Raw genomic sequence first — 19,593 nt, 5'->3', positions numbered from 1 at the left:
TATGTTTTATGGTTTTATCTATGGTAATAGCATAGACTAACGTATGTTTTATCTATGGTAATAGATGGTAATAGCATAGACTAACCAACACAAGTAGACTTCTCATCCCATTGTAAATTTTGAAGCACGTTTTTCGTGTCTAGTTCATGTACGTGACACAAAGGCGATAGTGTCGACGAAACTTTGTTTCTATTATTTTAGGGTTAATTTCTTGATTTGTGCTTTACTGTTTGGTTATATAACTAGGGGACAAGTTATTGTTTATGATTAGATTGTATTATTTGGTTAAACGAGGTTTTAAATGGCTGTAATAACGGGAAACAAATTGTAAACAAAACACGACCTCTACAGAAAACCGTACAGAACTAACAATAAAATTGGCTTCAGCTGTTCCATAAGGATGGGAAATCTACTAAGGGTGTATGTTTTATCTATGGTAATAGCCAAAGCTTTCATGTTTGTTTGGTTTCGTTTCGTGTTAGTGCCGTTTAAGCGCTAGTTTAGACGAAATGTCTTTATCATACTTTGGTGTATAATTTATAATTTGTGCTTTACTACTTGGTTATAAAACGAGAGGATAATCTAGAATAGAATTAGCTTGTTTATTTTTGGTAAAATAGTTTTCATAATTTCAATGAGTTGAAGGACACAACTACCAATGAATACAAAACCTTTTGTATTCATTGCAACTCATTGACTTTTGCAGAACGCTCAATTCCATCCCCACGTCTACCATCAAATTTTTAAACAGATTTTCTCCCAGCACTTAATGTATGGACGACTGGAAGTTCAAGACTTCTGTGAAAGACTTGATGATGAAAAGACCATACTAAAAGGTTTCTGACTTCTTTGAAGATAATCTGGAGCGGGACAGTTAGCTTTTTGTTTTTGTACTGTCTGCTGCCTGCCCACCATGTAAGCAGTCTACAGCAGTATACAGTCTTAATTCATGTCTGCGTGTAGTTTTTTCGTTTTTTATGTACCTACCGTAATAACCAGACGCAGTCTATTCCCTCTACTAGAGGGTCAACGAAGAAGGAAAATACAAATGCAAATTTACCAATTCCAATGGCCCGGTCGGTAACTAAGCACTAAATCGTGACACCATGACACCATTTTCAACCGATTTGCTCAATGTGGTAAAGCGGATGACGTCATCGCCGGCCGCAGTTTTTCCTCATTTACTTGGGTGTTTTTAAAGCACAAATTATAAAACTTATATATTGTTGTAGCACAAAATGAGCACTATATCGTGACACCATTTTCAACCAATTTGCTCAATGTGGCGGGGCGGATGACGTCATCACTGGCGGCAGTCTTTCCTCATTTACTCGGTTGTTTTTAGAGCACAAATTATAAAAACTATATATTGTTGTAGCACAAAATGAGCACTAAATTTCTATGTATAATACATTGTCAAATCATTTGGTGACGGGCTGAACGTGAAGATAGCCCCACCAACAGTTTTTAGAATTTTTTGGTGTGTTATTGTTGAGCACTTATTTTATATATATATATATATATATATATATATATATATATATATATATATATATATATATATATACCTTTGAGAAGCACAAATTCAGCACTAAATTATGGATATGTTTTTATAATTTGTGCATATTATGGTGGGGCCAACTTCATGCGAGTGCCTTGGACCTTGGACCGCTTGGGCTTGGACTGACGGACGAGTGCGGAGGCCACTTCTTCACATGTACAGAAACCTTATAATGACGTCACATGACTATCAACTGCTTTTCAGCTATCGGAATCGTGATGGTTTATGCAATCGATTATCGAAGGCCGAAGGGAATGTACTCACAGTACTTACTTCAGGGGTGCCCATCCCCCCCTAGACTCATGACGCTCCCCCCCCCAATTGAGCAACAGCCCCCCCCCACTATAAATGAGGTACACAACAAATTAGAAGCATTATTCCCCCGCCCAGCATTATTTGTAAAACTAAAAGAAGTTGTATACATTATTTTTGATATTGAAAATTCAAACCCAGTTAATCTATATAAATAAAATTATAGTTTTGTCTGTACATTGCTCAGAATTATACATATTTTTGGTTATTTTTACGTTTTATACATTGAAGAAGTTGAAACATGTCTTATCTCAATTTTTTATGTCCGTCTGTCACGGCCCAGAATGCGTTTTACTTAGCCTACTCTAAAGAAAACTAGAGTACAGATTATGATTCTTATGATTTAATTGTATTCACAGGATTGGCGAGAGTGTCCTTAGCCATTAAAATGTGGCCTCACCATTTTGGAAATAAAATAACGGACGATCAAAAACCCAGTTTTGTGTGATTTTTCTATTTTTTCCTCCATGTTTACTACATACGTCATTTATGAAATACAAATAACCTGTTAAGAAAACACGTCATATATGAAATAACGAACAGCAGTTTTGATAAAGATTCCTTTTTATAGCTGTAACTGATATGTATACATAAATGTTGTTTACGAATATGTGTAGGCCCTAACCATTTCCGATCACGTTTGTAACCATTTCCGATCTAGTTTGTAAGCAAATCCAAAACCAAGTGAGATTAATAACCGTGTGGCTTTGGCTTATATAACGGGTTTGATTTATCACGGGTACTAATATGTAACTGTAAATTAAATTAAATTAGCCATTATCCAGGTCGGGAACCGGAGATTCTGTGTGTATCAAGTTGTACTTGAATTTTGATTACCGGGAAAAGACCGTGAATCAGTGATGTACAGGACTGGAAAACTTATCTTTCTATATAAATAAAATTAGAGTTTTATAAGTCACCTCAATTTAAAGAAATGTTTATTGCCAGAATACCTATATAGTGTTCATAACCTCTGCTTCAAATTGTCAGCGTCTTTCTCTTGATATAACGACTCCCTCTCCCTCCCTTTGGAAACATCACAGATTCTTTGATGAAAATGAAATGGAAACAACGCTTGCGCCAACAATCGTCTGCTCCGTTTTACACTTCTGTCTGCTGTGCGATATGTTACAACATATTTAAGATACAACAGCTGGGGAATGAACTGTTATTATGTAAACTAACTGTTATTGAGTGATTAGTAACCATGGTAACTTTAGTAAGGCTGTGATTTGTAAAGAAAAAAAAAAGAAAAAAGGAAATGGGTTTCCCCTTTCTACTACTTTTATATATTTAAATATTGTATTTAAATATATTTACTCCTTGCAATGCTCTTTAATGAATTCTTTACAAATGTTGGTTGCCCCTAGGTTGGAAGAACTCTAGAAAATAAAAATATCAGACAGAGCTTTTGGCAGTGGAAGCTTGATGTTATAAAAAATATGTGTGGGCCCTGCAAAATATAAATATTCCCCAAAGGTCCTTAGGGGACGCCCTTGGTACTGTTATGGTTCTTCCAAAAATGTAATACCTTTAATGAGAGCAATTTACCAGTCTTAATTCTACACTGAATTTACTTGCTCACTACTACACTAGTGTTTAGTGTTGCACTTAAAAGGTGAATCTTTTGTAGTGGCTTATGATTTACTGAATTACCTTTTGTTTACCAATTAGATACTATTGCATATACTGAATTACCAAGGTTATTGAGAACTAAAAAGTGAGTGCAATGAGTAGGCCAGTAGGCCTAAATATGGCAAATTGTTGAATTTGTGTATGAATTGAAGATAAACCTAATAAAGAACAGAAAATCAAAGAAAAAGAATAATAAGATTGTTCTCGTTTCATTCTTTTTTAAGAGTGCTTTTATTATCTCTAAATATAATTTTACACTTTTTTATTAATTACATCTATCAATTCCTATGCTGTGATACAGCACCTATTGGTAGCCTATAGCCTCGTTCACACGGGGCGAGTTTACACGCTACTCGCCGGCGTGTAAGAAGCCGGCGAGTGTGCTTGTATTCGTTCACACGGAGCTTGTCCACTTGCCAACTCGCCGACGTGTAGAAAGACGCCGGCGAGTCGGCGAGTGCGCTTGTAGTCGTTCACACGATGCTTTTTCCAATCGCTCAGTAGCTGGCTTGAACTAAATCCTCCGACTTCTTCGAATAACATGCGCACAAGCACAAGCAACTGTGTTCACACTGGGCTACTTTACACGCCTACTCGCTCAAAAGCTGGCGAGTTGGCGTGTAAAGTAGCGGCACCGTCAACTTTTTCCAGAGCTTTTTTACAAGCAGCTTTTGAGCGAGTACGTCGTTCACACTGAGCTATTTTACTAGCTGCGTGTCCTGCTTGTAGCTTGTAAACTCGCCCCGTGTGAACGGGGCGCGTAATTTTTTTTTCAATTGGAGTTCCGGCCTATAGGGCATAATGCAGTCATTTGGAGGCTTCTGACTGGCTATAATGAAGGATTACTAATCTAAAAAATAGATCTGTTCATAAAATAAAATTATAAATGCCTCAAATTCATTTTTATAACTTTTTAATTATAAAATTAAACTATCATAACCTTACCAAACCAACCAAACTTGCTGATGATGAAAAAATCCAATGAAGGTTTACTAATCGAAAAAAATAGTTATGTTTATAAAATAAAACTATAATTAAATGGCTCTAATTCATTTTTATAATGTTTTAATTATAAAATTAACTATCATAACCTAACCAAACTAACCAAACCTGCTGATGGTGAAAAAATTGTAGACAAAAAGTTAGTGTCATGACTGGGATTCGAACCTGGTACCTTTTGATAATCAGATTGGTACGCTATCCACTACGCCACCGAAGCCGATGGCTGCTCTGGAGTCACTACCCTCTGGTTAAACGTTGGAGAAAAACGTGCCACAGTTTTGGCTGGTTTGTTTTTGGTGTTTCGTGTTGTTAGGTTGGCCGTGTGATCGGTTGGTGGTGTAATAGGAGGGTCAAATATTGTAAAGAGGAAGTGTTTGGCAATGTTGTGTGAGTAGGCTGGTAGTGTTGTTAAACAATAACTTGTTGTGCTGACCTACTGAAGGCTGTTGCTTTAAGTAGGCCAGTGCACTTGATCAGGGGGTCAGTTTTGGTGTGTAGTGTTTGTGTGGTGCACCTGAGGACGGGGTCCTGCTGGGGGAGCTGGAGCCCAAGGCCCTTGGCCTTGGGTCCAGGTAAGAAAATGTTAAGGGTTTTCAAAATTGGGGTTTAGAGTCTTTTTCCAAATTGGGGTTTAAGTTCCTAACTAAATGATTACAGTTCCAGTCTACTCTACCTTTTTTGATCGTTAGTTTAGCTTTGTGTTCTTTGTGTTGTTTTGAGTAATTAATAAAGTTGGGTTTTGTAAGCGAGTGCTGAGTTTCATTCCTGAGCTACGTCACCCAAAGTAGCGGTAGGTATTCCAAGGGGAATACGACCGTTACAAGGTGATGGAAGCGCCGGGAGTTTTGTAATTTTTTACAAAACTTCGATGTTGGTACCTCTTAGAAAAGATAATTGGCTTTAATTTTTGGGGTTCTTTTAGTGAAGAAAAATTTTGTTTTTGAATATACATTTTTTTTTTATTATTTGTAATCACCACTTTGGTGCAGTTTTTAATCAGTTCTATTTGGGGGTTCAGTGTTTTTTGGGACAGCAGTGAAGGGCTGGAATGGCGTAAATGTGAAGTTTTACAGTGTTATTTTGTGTGAGTCTATGCGTCATGTGCGGGTCGCACGTGAGTTCGATATGTGTTCGTGTTGGGTTACACGAGTGTTCTATGTGTCATGTGCGGGTTGCACGTGAGTTCGATATGTGTTCGTGTTCGGTTACACGAGTGTTCTATGCGTCATGTGCGGGTTGCACGTGAGTTTGATATGTGTTCGTGTTGGGTTACACGAGTGTTCTAAGCGTCATGTGCGGGTTGCACGTGAGTTCGATATGTGTTCGTGTGGGTTACACGAGTGTTCTATGCGTCATGTGCGGGTTGCACGTGAGTTTGATATGTGTTCGTGTTGGGTTACACGAGTGTTCTAAGCGTCATGTGCGGGTTGCACGTGAGTTCGATATGTGTTTGTGTGGGTTACACGAGTGTTCTATGGTCATGTGCGGGTTGCACGTGAGTTCGATATGTGTTCGTGTTGGGTTACACGAGTGTTCTATGCGTCATGTGCGGGTTGCACGTGAGTTCGATATGTGTTCGTGTTGGGTTACACGAGTGTTCTATGCGTCATGTGCGGGTTGCACGTGTGTTCGATATGTGTTCGTGTTTGGTTACACGAGTGTTCTATGCGTCATGTGCGGGTTGCATGTGAGTTTGATATGTGTTCCTTGAGTTTATTGTGTGTCGTGTTTGGAAGCACGAGAGTTTTTGCGTTATGTGCTAAGTGCACATGGTTGTTAAGCGTTGCGTGCTGGATGCACGAGGTATTATGAGTTGTGCTGGATGCACAGGGTTTACTTTTGTTATGTGCTGGGAGCACAAGGTGAATTTGTGTTACGTGCTGAGTGCACGAGGTACTTTTTTACTTTATGCTAAGTGCTAGCTGCACAAGGTTTTTATTTGTCCTGTGCTGGATGCACATGTGTAATGTGTGTTTCAGATGTTGTTTGCTGTGCACAAGTGTGTGTATTTGCCTGGTTAAATTTGTGTTGAATCTGGGATCTTGTAGTTCCCACGTTTCTTGATTATGTGATTCTGTGGTTGCAGACCTGCTATTTCTACACTCTAAAGTGTATATTGTGCGAATAATGTGGCAGACACATGTTGTCAAACTAGTCTGTTTCAGCTCTTTATGCGCGGTAGATGCAGTGAATAATGGATCAATATATTATATTTTGTAGAAGTAGTTTGAGGGATAGTTAATTATTTATAGTGTATTATGGTGTACTGTTTTAGAAATATATTTGAGCTTAAACTTTAATTTGATAGTAATATATTTTTTCAGATGGGGATTTTTACAAATGGTTAATACTGTTAATGATTAGAGTAGGTGTTCATGTTGATATTTCAGGGTATTGCACAAGTTTAGTTGCAGTGGCAGAAGTCAGCATGTTTGTAGGCTGAGGAATGCTGAGCGTGGTGTAAATGGCCTCTATGTGACCTGACCTTGCTGAGTGCTGACCGTGTTTTGTTACAATGTTTACCTTTTAATACTGATGCTCTAGAGTTTGCTTTGGGAAATCAGCAATGCATGAATGTTTTATTTTGGGAACAAATTTTTGTTTTTACAGGTGATAGATTGTTGGAGAAATTTTAAAAGGGAAATTGGTTTTGCTTACGGGTTAGATTGTAACGATTTGGGCCCAAATCATTTTTTCCAGCAACCTTTTGTTATGCATTTTCATTGGAAAATTATATATGCCATTTTTAAGTGCATTTTTGAAATAACACATTGAAGCTAAAATTTAACTTGTTTTTAATATGGAAGCAAACATAATTTTACTCAATGTTATGAGGAGAAATGACCAAAATGTTGGTAAACTTTTAAACATAAATTATGTAAGCTATATTGAATGGGGTAGTTTGAACATTTTAAACTATTATTTTTGACAATTATAAATTGTGTTTGTGTTTAAAAAATGCTATTGGAAAGTCTAATTTTATTGGAAGATGATTTTGTTTTGGTTTTTTCTTTGTTTATACTATTTTAGAGATAAATTGTATCATATTTCACAAAGGTGGCAACTGTATTGGGAAATAATGTTGCAATAGTTTCCTCTAGTAATATTAACAGTCTGGCAAATTTTGAAGACAAGACGGATTATGTATTAAAAGAATATTTTATTGAGATATATTTTGTTTTTTTTAGATTTTTAATTATCAGGGACTTTAGTGTGAGACAAATTGTTTATTTAATTTTTTCAGACTTAAATTGCAAATTACCAGAAATTAGAGACAACTGTTAAACTCATTATTTGTTTAGAATTCTTTAAAAAGGTCATATTTGAATAATCTAAAGTAAATCAGTCAGAAATTATTAAAGGTTTTGTTATTTAATCGTATCAAATTTGTTAAGGTAACACATTCCAAACACTTCCCTTAGTTTCAATAATTTTTGTTTCAATGTTGGTTGTTTTGTTTTGTTCTTAATGTGAGTTTGAGAATTTCTTTAAAAGTCTAGGGTTTTTTTTATAAATTATATGTTGTATTTGTTGTGAGTTATATGTTTGTGTAGGCTTCCTATTTACCCATCCCCACTGACCAACTGTAGACAAGGCTACAAGAACTTCATGATTTGCCCTGTTATCTTCAACATTGTGATCGGAGGAAGAGACTTTGTCAAACTCAATGAAAACTGGGGAAACGCAGCTGGGGGCAAGGGCTTTTAAGAAGAGGAGAACTTCAGGCTGCAGTACACTCAATCAATGGCAAAAGCAGTCCAACATCATTGTCAACCAAAGTCGATTCATCATCAATGCTGTCAAGGAACGCTGGATGGACTACAGACTATAGACACCGAAGTGGGAGACATCGCAGAAGACATGGCTGTGGTCAAACATCTGAAGACCAACGACTGTTCGAGGAGGCTTTATCAACGCAACTGCTGAGGAAGTCAGCAAACAGTTGGTCAGTTCTTCCCCTCCTAAACCTTATTTTGATTTTGTTTAGGTACAATTTTAAAAGATTTTAATCAGTTTTGGTTATTAATTATTTTTTTTCTGAGTGGATGTATCTATGTAGTTGAGACGCTGGGGACATCGTCTGGAGGAAATGGGGGGATGTAATAGGAGGGTCAAATATTGTAAAGAGGAAGTGTTTGGCAATGTTGTGTGAGTAGGCTGGTAGTGTTGTTAAACAATAACTTGTTGTGCTGACCTACTGAAGGCTGTTGCTTTAAGTAGGCCAGTGCACTTGATCAGGGGGTCAGTTTTGGTGTGTAGTGTTTGTGTGGTGCACCTGAGGACGGGGTCCTGCTGGGGGAGCTGGAGCCCAAGGCCCTTGGCCTTGGGTCCAGGTAAGAAAATGTTAAGGGTTTTCAAAATTGGGGTTTAGAGTCTTTTTCCAAATTGGGGTTTAAGTTCCTAACTAAATGATTACAGTTCCAGTCTACTCTACCTTTTTTGATCGTTAGTTTAGCTTTGTGTTCTTTGTGTTGTTTTGAGTAATTAATAAAGTTGGGTTTTGTAAGCGAGTGCTGAGTTTCATTCCTGAGCTACGTCACCCAAAGTAACAGTACGTATTACAAGAGGAATACGACCGTTACAGTGGGATGCTGTCAAATAATTCCAATTCATTCTAACCTAACAATACTATTTATTTGGGGTTATGTTATTTCAAGGACTTGTATCAACAACTTATTTAAGTTATTGCACGTTAAAACCTCTGTATTTAAAGTTATTTGAAACGTTATATATTGTTTTTGTTTGATGGTAAATGAATACTAACTTATTTACCTCTTTTCAAGCTATGTGGTGAAAATAGGCTAGTCAAATTTCCTGGTTTGGAGATATTGGTTTAGGCCAATAGCCCTATGGCATTTGATTAAATAACGACTATCGGTTTAAGATCTTGTTAAAATGGGTTGCTCTTGCTCGTAAAATAAATAAATAAACTTATATTTCAATCATAATGTTGAGTTGGCAGAGTTTTGTTTACTACTGTATCAACGAAACAGGATGACGCCATCTTGATTTTGCCTCTAATTTGACAAGTCCCACCAACCCGATCACCCGGCCAACCTAACAAAACGAAACTCTGAAACAAAACCAGCAAAAACAGTGGTACGTTTTTAAAACACAGAGTGGTTACTCCAGTGGCTGCTCACCGTATCGTTGCGGTACGGTAATGGTCTTCTCTCAAGCCAATCAATATACTGAATCTCCCTATATACCGCAACTCATATTGAAATAAAAATTACGTGAACGGGGCTTATCTGTGTATCATGAGCAGTAGCTTATAACACTTTCTAAAGGTTTAATATTTACGTTATTTATAGCAATGCAGTGTTTGGTTAGTTATTAGTTGAGCTTGAGTTATCTATAATTTTAAACGTTGCCGTTTGTACAACTGAACCAAGATAAATGATTTGAAATGTATAATAATAATAATATTGCACAATAATAATGATTGTGCAATATTGAATTTCGTTTATAAAAATGCAAATCGTGACGTTAATGGCTGTTTACAGCGTTTTAATGGGTTTGTCATCTGTTTTTATACTATATTGGATTAACCGTATTTTTCATTATCCCCCTCCCTAGTAACTCAGGTAATCGAGTATCTACACAATAGTGTAAAGTATTGTAGCCTATGCTACTTGATTGTATTTTAACGAGCTTTATGTCAACAAAGCGTTCTGTGCTGAGTCGCGGTGTAGCTGGACGTCACGCGTTATCTTTATCAATTACAGCAGTTGAGCCATCCCGTGCCCTCCCTCAGATTTCACGTCTTGCTAATCTTGAATAATAACTTCCTACACGAATCCTCCTAAAATCCTATTTTAACTAATTGAATTCAATAATATAACTATTGTCATTAATTAATCAACTTTCTATCTGGCGACTTCGTTATATATTTTTGATTGTCGTCACGTTGAACACTGTTGCAATTAACTTTATTTAGCTTTATTTATAAGGTTATTTATAACTCCAGAGAGCACAAGTTCACATGTACAGAAACCTTATACTGACGTCATAAATATCGAATGTATATATCGATTGTACCGGGTGGTTACGGGTTTTTCTTCGGAATGTAAGTATCGGTTGCACCGAATAAGTAAAGGGGTTTTTTTGTAACACTTTATTTGACGAATTGAATACTCTCGGTAGTTTATCCATTATAAATCAAATAGTAGAAATACAATAATATTCGTTACCGGTACAGGCTGGGAATAAAATAATTACTGATACTTTGGATTGAACATCCAAGATGTTTGCAATTGTTTTCGTATTTACCTGACTTATAAAATAAAAACTTGAGTTCACAGGACGTTGAATACTAAGAATTTATTTCATAGCATCCACAATAATACAATAACTGTAATTAAAGTAGACGAATTACAGGAATTATTATCGATTCTAGAAGAGAGTGAAATAATAATTGTAACTTTGACATGTTACGTTATGTTAATGTTTGGGAATGATTTACTAACAGATATTGCCCATCAGTGTAAGGTGACAATTTAAGAAGCCCAAGAGGACTGGTTTAGGTATATATTATTTTATGGAATTTACAGTCACGTAAAATAGGCCCTACAGTTTAACCATTGACTAAGTACTGTGAGTACATTAATCAATGGTTTAGGTTTACAGAAAAAAGTAGAGCTTTTTTCTCATTTTCCCCTTTAGTACATCTTAATAAAACACCATAAGTTTTACCCAATTATATTATTCTGGCTCCATTTAATTCACAATAACGTTATACTTACTAAGCCTTATCTTGTTACTTATAAATGAAAGTACTGGGACATAATATAAATAAGGAAACATTAAGTAGTAGTAATCCGATTAATTTGTAGGATAGTTTATTACTTTTTGATCGTACCACATTCTATATTATTCAACTCGAGCCTACGCACAGGCCACTAGTGCCCATATAGTCTCGTTTCCCATCAAATTTATTTTTACGTTAAGGAACCATTTTAATTCTTTTTTATTAATTATGTTACATGAATTCAATGTAATACATTTTTATCATTTTAGTTATATACCATAAGACCTTTCATATGTAACATTACTCAATTACATTTATTTATATATATATATTATGCTTCATATATAATTGCTTTCTTGCATTATTTGTTATTTTTGTATTTTGGTGGAAATAAACCTTGATTAGATTAGAGTGCATAAATTGATCAGTTCAATTTAAAAATGTATTTAAAGTTTGAGTTTTGAAAATTTGAAAAAACGATTAAAATTTGAATGAATTTTATATAATAGGGTCTAAATATTTAAATATTCAGGATAAAAATGTTCAATTGTAGATAACTTAACAAAAGCATAACAATACACTATAACGTTACCTAAACTAACTAAATTAATGCTTTTTTTATACATTAGCTTACAAATATTATAAAATACTAAACGTAATTTAGATTTAACGAATTAGATACGGTACTTAAAATTATTAAATCTTTTTACGATCTGGGGAAACGTCGATTATAAAATATCAACCAATGCAAGTTTAAGAATCTTAAAAAAAGAAATCTTGAATTAACGAGTTATAGTTATATATCGAGTGTATTCTGGCTCCATTTAAAAAGTAGTAGGTTTATTGAAAATAATCAGAACGAGTCTATTAACATGGTCACCGGGCACAGCAAAGTGAATAAGTGACGATGTAAAGCCGTGTCCCTTCGGCCTTCGATAATCGATTGCATAAACCATCACGATTCCGATAGCTGAAAAGTAGTCGATAGTCTAACAGTCATGTGACGTCATTATAAGGTTTCTGTACATGTGAAGAAGTGGCCTCCTCTACGCTCTATTACATCTGTCATCTACACTCTACACTACAGAAACAGAACAGAAACAGAGAACAGAAAAACACTAAACAGAAACAGAACGCAGAACGGTACGGTTACAGAAACAGAAGTAATCAAATCAAAATCATATGTTCTTCCCAAATCCCATTAAAAATTAATTGTGGAACAATGAACAGTTGAAATGAATAATAATTAATTTTGTAGAAATTTGATACAGTATTTATTAATAGTATTATTCATAATCATTTTTATTTAACTTTGTATTAACGTAGGCTATTATTGTTAATTGAAATGTATTCAGTTCGTGCTATTTAGTGATATTTAAATCTAGTAATAAGAACTTAATATTTTAATTTCCTGAAAAAAAATCAAAGAAAATTATTTAGGCAGGCTTAGGCCTTTATTAGGTTAGGTGCAGAGCAGACTATCTTCTTATCTTCAAAGTTAATAAGGTAAGCGCAAGTTTAGTAAAACATTGTAGGATAACCTAGACTAGTCTAGGCCTATATATTTAAGATTATGCCTAGGTTATATCCACTTATTTTCAATTTTTAATTTGTTAAAATTAAGTTTTTAAAATCCTAAGTAGGTAACAAAAATTGGTTTAAAATTAGGCTATTTTTACTTCTTTTGCACATAGCCTAAAGGGTTGAGTTTTAGATTAATTAAGCTATGTTGCATAAAGATAAATTGCATAGGATTTAAGAAATGATTTAACTTAGCCTATGCGGGATGGATGTAAAACTGCCAATAAACCAACATTAAGCTATGACGTCAACGTCAGATCAGCAGATCAAGAAGGCCGTGGCTTCAGAACTTCCTAACCTCAAATGCATGTTTCACTGAAAAATGTGGAAATCATATATTTTGAGCAGTGTTTAAGTGTTTGTTTTACTAATGTACCATTTTTATATAACTGAGTTGCCTAAATAAAGTACAATAACCATTAATATCACTTGTTGTTATTCCATTGTATCACTCTATGAACCACTAACCTCAAAGTGCATTACTCGCAACAAAGATATGTAAACATTCCTTTCAGCCTATTTTAATATTAAATTTAATTAATTTGATTAATAAATGTAACCGAGGCACATACGAAAAAAAAATAATGATATAACACTGTTACTGTTATACCATAATATTGAATCACGAAATATACTCCCGACGTACGAGATTGTAACAGTGTTACAGTAAATAAAAACAGCTTCAACTGGTACAATCAACAGAATGAGTAAAGTGTATTATTTCAAATCTGGTTTGATTCATGTTTATTATTTTCATGGAGTATGTTATTTACACGTATATACATGCCATAATAAAATGGCAAGCCCATTCGATGCTTATAATGGTTACTGTAGGTGGTATAAGATAGGCCTGCTCCTTACTGGGCTACGTTTTTTTAAGATAAAAAAATTATATTTCAAATTTCGCTCGATAAATTTTTATTATTTTTATGGAGTATGTTATTTAGACTTCTATACATGTTATAATTAAATGGCAAGCCCATTCAATGCTTATGATGGTTTCTATAGGTGGTAGAAGATAAGCCTGCACCTTATTGTGCTACCAAATTTTCATAAAAAAAATTATATTTCAAATTTGGCTCGGTAAATTTTGATTATTTTTATGGAGTATGTTATTTACAAGTATACACGTGACATAATTAAATGGCAAGCCCATTCAATGCTTATGATGGTTTCTATAGGTGGTAGAAGATAGGCCTGCTCCTTACTGGGCTACGGTTTTTTTCAGATAAAAAAATTATATTTCAAATTTGGCTCGATAAATTTTCATTATTTTTATGGAGTATGTTATTTAGACGTATACACATGTCATACGTAAATGGCAAGCCCATTCAATGCTTATGATGGTTTCTATAGGTGGTAGAAGATAGTCCTGCTCCTTACTGAGCTACCGATTTTTCAGAAGAAAAAAATTATATTTCAAATTTCGCTCGATAAATTTTGATTATTTTTATGGAGTATGTTATTTACAAGTATACACGTGACATAATTAAATGGCAAGCCCATTCAATGCTTATGATGGTTTCTATAGGTGGTAGAAGATAGACCTGCTCCTTACTGGGCTACGTTTTTTTCAGATAAAAAAATTATATTTCAAATTTCGCTCGATAAATTTTCATTATTTTTATGGAGTATGTTATTTAGACGTATACACATGTCATACGTAAATGGCAAGCCCATTCAATGCTTATGATGGTTTCTATAGGTGGTAGAAGATAGTCCTGCTCCTTACTGAGCTACCGATTTTTCAGAAGAAAAAAATTATATTTCAAATTTCGCTCGATAAATTTTGATTATTTTTATGGAGTATGTTATTTACAAGTATACACGTGACATAATTAAATGGCAAGCCCATTCAATGCTTATGATGGTTTCTATAGGTGGTAGAAGATAGGCCTGCTCCTTACTGGGCTACGGTTTTTTTCAGATAAAAAAATTATATTTCAAATTTCGCTAGATAAATTTTCATTATTTTTATGGAGTATGTTATTTAGACGTATACACATGTCATACGTAAATGGCAAGCCCATTCAATGCTTATGATGGTTTCTATAGGTGGTAGAAGATAGTCCTGCTCCTTACTGAGCTACCGATTTTTCAGAAGAAAAAAATTATATTTCAAATTTCGCTCGATAAATTTTCATTATTTTTATGGAGTATGTTATTTAGACGTATACACATGTCATACGTAAATGGCAAGCCCATTCAATGCTTATGATGGTTTCTATAGGTGGTAGAAGATAGTCCTGCTCCTTACTGAGCTACCGATTTTTCTGAAGAAAAAAATTATATTTCAAATTTGGCTAGATAAATTTTGATTATTTTTATGGAGTATGTTATTTACAAGTATACACGTGACATAATTAAATGGCAAGCCCATTCAATGCTTATGATGGTTTCTATAGGTGGTAGAAGATAGGCCTGCTCCTTACTGGGCTACGGTTTTTTTCAGATAAAAAAATTATATTTCAAATTTCGCTCGATAAATTTTAATTATTTTTATGGAGTATGTTATTTAGACGTATACACATGTCATACGTAAATGGCAAGCCCATTCAATGCTTATGATGGTTTCTATAGTTGGTAGAATATAGTCCTGCTCCTTATTGAGCTACCGATTTTTCAGAAGAAAAAAATTATATTTCAAATTTCGCTCGATAAATTTTGATTATTTTTATGGAGTATGTTATTTAGACTTCTACACATGTTATAATTAAATGGCAAGCCCATTCAATGCTTATGATGGTTTCTATAGGTGGTAGAAGATAGGCCTGCTCCTTACTGGGCTACGGTTTTTTTTCAGATAAAAAAATTATATTTCAAATTTCGCTCGATAAATTTTCATTATTTTTATGGAGTATGTTATTTAGACGTATACACATGTCATACGTAAATGGCAAGCCCATTCAATGCTTATGATGGTTTCTATAGGTGGTAGAAGATAGTCCTGCTCCTTACTGAGCTACCGATTTTTCAGAAGAAAAAAATTATATTTCAAATTTCGCTCGATAAATTTTGATTATTTTTATGGAGTATGTTATTTACAAGTATACACGTGACATAATTAAATGGCAAGCCCATTCAATGCTTATGATGGTTTCTATAGGTGGTAGAAGATAGGCCTGCTCCTTACTGGGCTACGGTTTTTTTTCAGATAAAAAAATTATATTTCAAATTTCGCTAGATAAATTTTCATTATTTTTATGGAGTATGTTATTTAGACGTATACACATGTCATACGTAAATGGCAAGCCCATTCAATGCTTATGATGGTTTCTATAGGTGGTAGAAGATAGTCCTGCTCCTTACTGAGCTACCGATTTTTCAGAAGAAAAAAATCATATTTTAAATTTGGCTCGATAAATTTTGATTATTTTTATGGAGTATGTTATTTACAAGTATACACGTGACATAATTAAATGGCAAGCCCATTCAATGCTTATGATGGTTTCTATAAATATAATTTTTTTATCTGAAAAAAACCGTAGCCCAGTAAGGAGCAGGCCTATCTTCTACCACCTATAGAAACCATCATAAGCATTGAATGGGCTTGCCATTTAATTATGTAACGTGTATACTTGTAAATAACATACTCCATAAAAATAATCAAAATTTATCGAGCGAAATTTGAAATATAATTTTTTTCTTCTGAAAAATCGGTAGCTCAGTAAGGAGCAGGACTATCTTCTACCACCTATAGAAACCATCATAAGCATTGAATGGGCTTGCCATTTAATTATAACATGTGTAGAAGTCTAAATAACATACTCCATAAAAATAATCAAAATTTATCGAGCGAAATTTGAAATATAATTTTTTTCTTCTGAAAAATCGGTAGCTCAGTAAGGAGCAGGACTATATTCTACCAACTATAGAAACCATCATAAGCATTGAATGGGCTTGCCATTTAATTATGACATGTGTAGAAGTCTAAATAACATACTCCATAAAAATAATCAAAATTTATCGAGCGAAATTTGAAATATAATTTTTTTCTTCTGAAAAATCGGTAGCTCAGTAAGGAGCAGGACTATCTTCTACCACCTATAGAAACCATCATAAGCATTGAATGGGCTTGCCATTTACGTATGACATGTGTATACGTCTAAATAACATACTCCATAAAAATAATGAAAATTTATCGAGCGAAATTTGAAATATAATTTTTTTATCTGAAAAAAACGTAGCCCAGTAAGGAGCAGGCCTATCTTCTACCACCTATAGAAACCATCATAAGCATTGAATGGGCTTGCCATTTAATTATGTCACGTGTATACTTGTAAATAACATACTCCATAAAAATAATCAAAATTTATCGAGCGAAATTTGAAATATAATTTTTTTCTTCTGAAAAATCGGTAGCTCAGTAAGGAGCAGGACTATCTTCTACCACCTATAGAAACCATCATAATCATTGAATGGGCTTGCCATTTACGTATGACATGTGTATACGTCTAAATAACATACTCCATAAAAATAATGAAAATTTATCGAGCGAAATTTGAAATATAATTTTTTTATCTGAAAAAAACCGTAGCCCAGTAAGGAGCAGGCCTATCTTCTACCACCTATAGAAACCATCATAAGCATTGAATGGGCTTGCCATTTAATTATGTCACGTGTATACTTGTAAATAACATACTCCATAAAAATAATCAAAATTTATCGAGCGAAATTTGAAATATAATTTTTTTCTTCTGAAAAATCGGTAGCTCAGTAAGGAGCAGGACTATCTTCTACCAACTATAGAAACCATCATAAGCATTGAATGGGCTTGCCATTTAATTATGACACGTGTATACGTGTAAATAACATACTCCATAAAAATAATCAAAATTTATCGAGCCAAATTTGAAATATATATTTTTTTTATCTGTAACATCAGTGGTCTAATAAATGGCAGGTTCAACTTCTACCTCATACAGAAACCATCATAAGCATTGAATGGGCTTGCCATTTAATTATGACACGTGTATACGTGTAAATAACATACTCCATAAAAATAATCAAAATTTATCGAGCCAAATTTGAAATATATTTTTTTTTTAATCTGTAACATCAGTAGTCTAATAAATGGCAGGTTCAACTTCTACCTCATACAGAAACCATCATAAGCATTGAATGGGCTTGCCATTTAATTATGACACGTGTATACGTGTAAATAACATACTCCTTAAAAATAATCAAAATTTATCGAGCCATATTTGAAATATATTTCTTTTTATCTGAAAAATAGGTAGCTCAGTAAGGAGCAGGCCTATCTTCTACCACCTATAGAAACCATCATAAGCATCGAATGGGCTTGCCATTTTATTATAACATGTGTAGACGTGTAAATAACATTCTCCATTAAAATAATGAAAATTTATCGAGCGAATTTTAAAATATAATTGTTTTTTTTTAATCTGTTAAATCGGTAGTTGGGTAAGGAGCAGGTCTAACTGTTACCACATATAGAAACCATCATAAGCATCGTATGGGCATGCTATTTTATTATCACATGTATTGACTTATAATGTAACATAATCCATAAAAGTAATCTACATAAATCTAGTCAGATGTATGTTTGTAGTGTGAAATGCACTTTGAGGTTAGTGGAAGTAGGCCTACATATCAATGGAATAAAAACAAGTGTTATTAGTGGTCATTGCACTTTATTTCGGCACCGCATTAACATAAAAATGGTATACTAGTAAAACAAACACTTAATAACTGCTCAAAAGGTGTAATTTAAACATAAAATGTATTTGAGGTTAGGAAGTTTTGACATGTGACACATGTGTTTGAGGTTAGAAAGTTTTGATACATGCATTTGAGGTTAGGAAGTTTTGATGCCACGGCCTTCTTGATCTACTGATCTGACGTGACGTCATAGCTTAATGTTGGTTTATTGGCAGTTTCACAGACATCTATGCGGGTACAGTTTCTTAACTGGGCTATGCTAATATTGATTGAGGCTGCACTTTACTTTAGGTCCTACACTCATTCGAATGAAAGTATCGATTAATCGATAATATCGATCGATATTTTCATTCAATTGAGTGTAGGACCTAAAGTTAAGTCCAGCCTTGATTGAAACTAGGCTATCGAATTGAAAATATTGATTAATAATCGATATTTTTAAATATATCTAAGTTATTATATAATAAAACTATCATAACCTAACCTAACCAACCAAACTTGCTGATGGTGAAAAAATCGCATGAAGGTTTACCAATCGAATCGATAGTTTCAATCAATATTAGCATAGCCCAGTTAAGAAACTGTACCCATTAAATCTTAGTGAAGGTTTACCAATCGAATCAATAGTTTCAATCTATATTAAGTTACTGTAGGCCTGCCCAATCCTAACTCTAGGCTCAGGCCTATTATCCCACTCAATGTGTCTAATCCAGTAGGTTGTGTACTTTGGGGTACAGTTCCGCAGACAACCTGTGATATTATCAGATGAATAACGATATATTAATATATATCCGATTCAATATTACCATTGCATTGATTGTTTTACATTAGGGTAAACCATAACCTAACTTATGATAAAAAAAAACATTTAAGTTAAGTTAAAGAAGCTTTTTGGGTTTATTTTATTTTAAACTAAGTTAGGCCTAACTTAATTATCCTAAGTTAAACACAGTAGGCCTATACTCCCTCTCATCCAGACTCCCCGGGACCGAGGCCAGCCCGGATAACGAGTTTTCCAATTAAACCGACGTCCCCAAAAACTCATTAAAACAGACTGTTTACACTGTGA

At 34.2% G+C, this 19,593-nt stretch overlaps 1 protein-coding gene across 2 annotated transcripts in view; it reads left to right on the top strand.

Moving 5' to 3' along the window:
* The first annotated feature begins 12,398 nt into the window (after window positions 1–12,398).
* The window catches only part of LOC128994717 (exonuclease mut-7 homolog), a 52,582-nt gene continuing 45,387 nt past the window's right edge, over window positions 12,399–19,593 (top strand). For both annotated transcript variants that reach the window (XM_054419453.1, XM_054419452.1), the window contains exon 1: window positions 12,399–12,767. The gene's annotated coding sequence lies outside the window, so the exon portion shown is untranslated. The remainder of the gene's footprint in view (window positions 12,768–19,593) is intronic.

The sequence above is a fragment of the Macrosteles quadrilineatus genome, unplaced genomic scaffold (assembly GCF_028750875.1).
Source record: "Macrosteles quadrilineatus isolate MER2022 unplaced genomic scaffold, UCM_ALF_1.0 Scaffold_5__1_contigs__length_97177068, whole genome shotgun sequence".
NCBI lineage: Eukaryota > Metazoa > Arthropoda > Insecta > Hemiptera > Cicadellidae > Macrosteles > Macrosteles quadrilineatus.
This window is presented reverse-complemented; position numbering and strand designations above follow the sequence as displayed.